Here is a 6424-nt window from a genome sequence, read left to right on the forward strand (position 1 = left end):
AAACAGATGTGTTTTTTAAAGTTTATTTTTCTATTTCTATGTATTTTGTGTGCTTTACGTTATTGAGTTTCTTTCATAAATTAAAATGTTTCCTTCGTTTTATTGTGTTCATATTTATTTATTATTTGTCATTTTAAAATGTTTTTGTTATTTTACATTTTCCTCTGCCTAGTTTTTATTTTTGTGACCTAAAGATGGGTGGCTGGTCCAGGATAGTTTTAAGAAGGTTCTGTAACACTTGGGTGCGATTTAAAGTATAAATCAAAGCAAAACTTTTTTTTTTTTTTGTTTCCAGTTTTGGATAGAGAGGTTTTTTTTTTTTTTTTTCTGTCTGTGCCCCCATAAGATAGATTCACCAGAACAAAAATAGAGGGGAAATCTGCCAATGGAGACTTTGGAGGTATTTCCTCTCACTTCCTGTTTTGGCTAAGTGCCGGTTCACACTGAAGCGGCACGACTTTCGGGGCGACCCGTGAAGTCGAGTGCACCGCGACTTCGGCGCGACTTGCACGGACTTCATAAAATGAATGTCTATGCAAGTCGCTCCAGGTCGCCCCTAAGTAGTACAGGACCCTTTTTCTAAGTCGGAGCGACTTGTGTCGCTCCTATTAGAACTGGTCCTGTACTACACAATGGACCCGACGGTGCGCGACTTGTCAGGCTGACCAAGTCGCCTGACAAGTCGTACTAGTGTGAATGGACACTAAGGGGACAAGAAGTGAAAGGAAATCTCCCCAATGGGGACACAAATGGCAATAAAAAAGAGTGACAGGGGGGTAAAGCTCTCCCTTGCTCAATTGATTATGGATTCTACATTAAAGCCCATTGCGCTCCTAATAACCACTAGTTTTGACCTTCCAAATGACTACAGAGCATTTTGCCAAAATGGCATAAATGTTAGAGCCCTTTCACCCCGAGGAGCTTTTCAAGCGCTTTGATGTTAAAAAAGCACCTGAAAAGCTCACAAAATCCTCTACCCATTGAAATCAACTAGGGCTTCACACTGGGGTGGTGCGCTGACGGGGCAGTGAAAAAATCCTGCAAGCAGCATCTTTGAAGCGCTAACAAAAGCGCCTCAAAAACACCCCTCTCCATTGAAATGAATAGGAAGGGCCTCAAAAGCACCCGAAAAGCGCTTCAAAAGCGCCTCAAAATGGTTCTTGAAGCAGTTTTTGAGTTACGTGTCTATAACAAAAATTGCACTGCTAACTCCTGAAAGGTGCCGCAAAAGAGTTTTATAGACAGTTTTCAACCGCCTCAGTGTGAAAGGGGTCTTACTGAAATCTTTAGAATTGACTCAAATTTTGGGGAAATCTAAACTCTCAATTTACATCTCTAAACTCTCCTGGAGAGTAAAACCAGTTATAAACAAGCTCCCCACCTGCAGACCCCCACAACCACCGGCCAGGGTTGTTGGAAAGAGGCCCTTATCCTCATCAACAGTTGTCCTCAGTTATACTTGAAGCATTTTTTACAGAGTATGAAAGGGTTATTGAGATGGATGGAGAGGATATTTTCAAGACATAACTGACAGATCCATGGTATATCATTTGATGTATATATTCAAGAGTCCATTAATAAGACATGTTTGTGTTTAAAAATAACGTGATATGAATAGAAATCGTACTGCAAAACTTTAAAGAGGAAGTAAACTCTTCCTTTTTTTTTTTTTTTTTTTGCTCTTTTCTCCCCCTGCAATATAAATGCATAATGTGCTAGTATGCATCGCATACTAACACATTATGTGACACTTACCTGCAACGAAGCCCGCCTTGTCCCTGCTGCCGGCTGCATCCATCTTCCCCCGTCTTCCTTCCGGTTCTGCGGACTCCGGCTGTATGACTGGCTGCCGTGTCACGGCACAGGGCTCTGAAAAAACGGCACTGTGCTGAGCGAGCGGCTGGCCTAACGCATTGTGAACATAGGAGGTCCGCCACTAATCACAGGTGCCATTCATAGAATGCTTTGTACTTTATGAATGAATGCAAAGTGACCTCTGATTGGACGAGGTGGAGAGGCGGGGAGGTGACATCATATACATAGCTACATTGATCCAAGCTGGACCAATGTAACTGTGTAAAGTACACCATGCCTGGAATTATTTTTTAACCGCTGTATACTCTCTATATATACGGAGGCAAAGCGGATCTCCTGTGCAGAATCGCATACCTGTATGGATTTGGCGCTTCCATGTCTGGGGCACAGGTGATCTGCTTCCTCTGTGATTGGACACAGCGTGAGCCAATTAGTGGGTCCAGCGGACGCGATGTCTGCCAGGACCCACTGATCATTCGGGACATAAGTAAAACGGCAGTCTGCCTATGTAAACAAGGCAGATCACCATTCTGTGAGAAGGGAAGGCTGTGATCCTGTGCAGGAACATGGAACTCTGGTTTCCCCTAGTACAAGCACCTCCCACACAGTTAGTAAGCACTCCCTAGGCACACATTTAACCCTTTGATCACCCTTGATGTTAACCCCTTCCCAGAAAGTGTCATTAATACACTGACCGTGCATATTTTTAGCACTGATCACTGTATTAGTGTTACTGGTCCCCAATAAGTGTCAGGTTTGTGCGCTGCAATGTGGCAGTCCACTATAAGCTGCTAACCACAAAAAAATTCCATAAATCTATCCCATAGTTTGTACGCTATAACTTTTGCACAAACCAATTTATATACGCTTATTGGGATTTTTTTTTACTAAAAACATGTAGCAGAATACATATTGCCCTAAATTGATGAATAAATTGAATGTTTTCCAATTTTCTTTTATTAGATATGTTTTATAGTAGAAAATAAAAAAAATATGTTTTTTTTTTTTCAAAATTGTCAGTCTTTTTTTGTTTATAGCTCAAAAAAAAAAATGGCAGAGGTGATCAAATACCACCAAAAAAAAAGAGAGAAAGAGGGGGGTTGAGAGAGAGAGAGGGGGATTGAGAGAGAAAGAAGCGGGCTGAGAAAGAGAGGGGGGGAGGGAAAGAGGTGGAGTTAAAAATGAGAGGGGAGGTGAGAGAGAGGTGGTGAGAGAGAGAGGGAGGGGGAAAGAGGTGGAGTGAGAGAGGGGGGAGGAGGGTGAGAGAGATGGTAGGGGGTGGAGAGAGGGGGGCTCCCCTATTCTCCCATGATACACCAGGAGACTCTCCCATTCCCCGCCAAAAAAAAAAAAAATACACCCGACTCTCACCTTCCCGCAGTCCGCCGGCTCATTTTTACCTGCTGTGTGTAGAAAGGCTACTGAGAACACAATCACAGCCCCAGACTCCGACCTGCTCTGCCAATTGAGCTGCTTCCGAAATTGGAGGCTACAGCCACAGACGCTTCTTGCTTCCCCTTCACTCTCCTGCCATTGAACAGTCAGTCTGGCTGGAGTCACCTGGGTGCGGTCCACACCCCTGCACCCCCCATAGCGATGCCACTTCTTCTCTGCTGTCCTTGTAGTGTCCCTTCTGCCTGGGGCGGTGCTGCCCCCCCCCCCCCCCTAAAAATGCTGCCCAAGGCAAACTCTGTGTTTGCCTCTTGGTAGATAACACCACTGCCAATGCACATGCTACCCATCCTTACCCAACAAATGCATTAGTCTGTATGCAGAAGGGATTACCTAAAGCCACTTAGCTTGTCATTGGTTTCTGTATCAAATAGGACTCAAGGCATTTCCAGCAAATGCAAGAGAATGGGTTCTTAGCCTTGGCAGTCTTTGTGGATTTTGGAGTTTTGTCCCTTGGCAGAGTCTTTGTTTCAGCTTATGCTGCTGACTTTTTATCTTGGGAAATTTAGGAGCCATTTTTACAAGGTTGAAGCCCTTTCAAATTGGGCTTCTACATCAGTTTTAATGAGAGACACACTTCTGTTTACATACTGTAGATGGCAGGATAGTACCATACATGGGAAATATGTCAGAAGATCAGGCTATTGTCAGTTCGTATTTACAATAGGCTTGGGTCAAGTTTTTGACAAGAGATCTTTTAAATCAACAGGAAGAGCTAAAAATGTGTATTTTCCTCAGCCAAAAGTTTACATTGGACACATAGGGGTTTATTTACTAAAGCCGGAGAGTGCAAAATCAGGCTCACTACTGCAATTAGCTTGGTTTCTATACAGAAGTGAGCCTGATTTTTGCACCCTGAGGCTCTAGTAAATAAAACCATACTGTATAGGACAGTAGTATCTAAATAGGTACTGTAGATATATTAAAGGACGGCAAAACCAGTCGTGTGCAATACTGTTAGATTTAACAATGCCATGTGTTTGAGAGACATTACCACAAACCAGTGGCGGCTGGTGCTCCATGGCCGGGGGGGGGGCGGCAGACGGACCACACCATACCCCACCCCCCACCCTGGGCAGGCAGCGGCGGTGGCTTCCCCTTCAGTCTCCTCCCTCCTCCTCCGCTCCTTGGCCAATAGCATGGCTTTTCCTTTCGGCCAATCGGGAAACGGGTCTCAGGACCCGCTTCCTGATTGGCCAGGAGGAGAATCAGTGTGGCAATAGCGAATATTCATTTGCTTTTGTCACACAACTTTGTGAGCTTGGGGCCCTCCCTTTTTTGAAGCCTATTAGAGCCTCTTTCAAAAAAAAAAAAACCCACCTATTGGAATCCATGCGTCCGGTGCCCTGCATGTAGATTAGGGGGCCGGACGCACGGATAGCATGGACAGGGGCGGACTGGCCTGGGGGGAAAGGTGGCAATTTCCCCCTGGGCCGCCTGGATTCACTGTAAATGGGCCGCTGTGCTGGCAGCGCAGAGCTGCACATGTCCGGTACTGGTGGTGTGCTACTGCTCGGGCGGCTCCAGCGCGGGGTTAACAGAGTGGAGGAGCAGTGACAGAACGCCTCTCTCACTCACTGCAGCTACGAGCCGATCGTCCTGTGACAGGGCTGAGAGTGTTGTATCCCTGCAGAGCACAGCCCTTCCCCCCTCCTCTACACAAATAGGAGAACAGATCTGCTCTGTCTTCTCCCGCCCCTCTCTCCCTGTGCACGCTGGAAACTTCAGATCCTAAACATGAGGCATCCGACAGTCCCATCCTAAACATGAATCTGCTGACTGAGCCAGTGAGGCTGCTGCTGGGACTGTACAAGTGAGTGAGCTGTGACCACACTCTCCCCTCTTTACTCTTCCTTCCCACTCCATCTCTACAGAATACCTCTCCCCCAGCCTTGTTTAACCACTTGCCTACTGGACACTGTCACCCCCTTCTTGCCCAGGCCAATTTTCAGCTTTCAGCGCTGTCCCTCTTGGAATGAAAATTGTGCGGTCATGCTACACTGTACCTATATGACAGTTTTATCATTTTTTTCCCCCCACACACAATTCAAGCTTTCTGTTGGTGATGTTTGCTTAAAAAAAAAAAAAAAAAAAAATTTTTTAACCACTTGCCAACCAGCCGCCACATTTATACAGTGGCAGGTCAGCAGGTTACCATGTACGGCGGTCCACAGGAGCGATCCTGGGGACGTGTGCCCACTCGCCAGCAGGGTAGCCAATCCATGGGGGCCAGCAGCCACAATTGCCACCAGGCGCCCGCAATCACTCCCCTTGGAGAGAGAACGGCGGTCTGCTGTTGTAACACGGCAGACCGTTGTTCTCTCAGAAATCAATACAGAGCTCCTATTATCCCCCTTTTTAGGAACACAGGTCTCTGTGCTCATTTCACAATACCATCCCCTCTAACAGTTAGAAAACACCCCTTAGGCTCACACTAAACCCTTTGATCGCCCCAGGGTTAACTCCTTCCCTGCCAGTGTCATTATTACAGTAACAGTGCATATTTTTAGCACTGATTACTGTAGTAATGTCACTGGTCCCCTCAAAAGTGTCAAAAATGTCAGTTAGGAGTCCGATCTGTCCGCCGCAATGTCACAGTCCCGCTAAAAATTGCTGATTGCCGCCATGAATAGTAAAAAAAATTAAAACAAATAAAAATGACATAAATATTTCCCCTAGTTTGTAGACATGATAACTTTTGCATAAATCAATCAAAATACGCTAATTGGGATTTTTTTTTACCAAAAATATGTAGCAGAATAGAAATTGGCCTAAAATTATGAAAAATTTTGATTTTAATTTTTTTTTTAATTGGGAATGTTATATAGCAGAAAGTGAAAAATATACATTTTTATTTTTTTTTGCAGAATTGTTGCTCTTTTTTTGTTTATAGCACAAAAACATGTATTTGGGTACAGCATTGCACTACCGCGCAATCGTCAGTTAAAGTAACACAGTTAATTGCAAAAAATGGCCTGGTCCTTAAGGGGGCAAAACCTTCCTGTCCAGAAGTGGATAAAATGTTTTTCTAGGTAGCACTGATGTGGAGGCACTAATATGCCTCACTTATCGGGACTGATGTGGAGGCACTAATATGCCGCACTGATGGGCACTGATAGGTAGCACTGATGTGGAGGCATTAATATGCCGCACTGAT

The sequence above is a fragment of the Pelophylax lessonae genome (genome assembly GCF_965119305.1).
Source record: "Pelophylax lessonae genome assembly, chromosome: 12".
Lineage (NCBI taxonomy): Eukaryota > Metazoa > Chordata > Amphibia > Anura > Ranidae > Pelophylax > Pelophylax lessonae.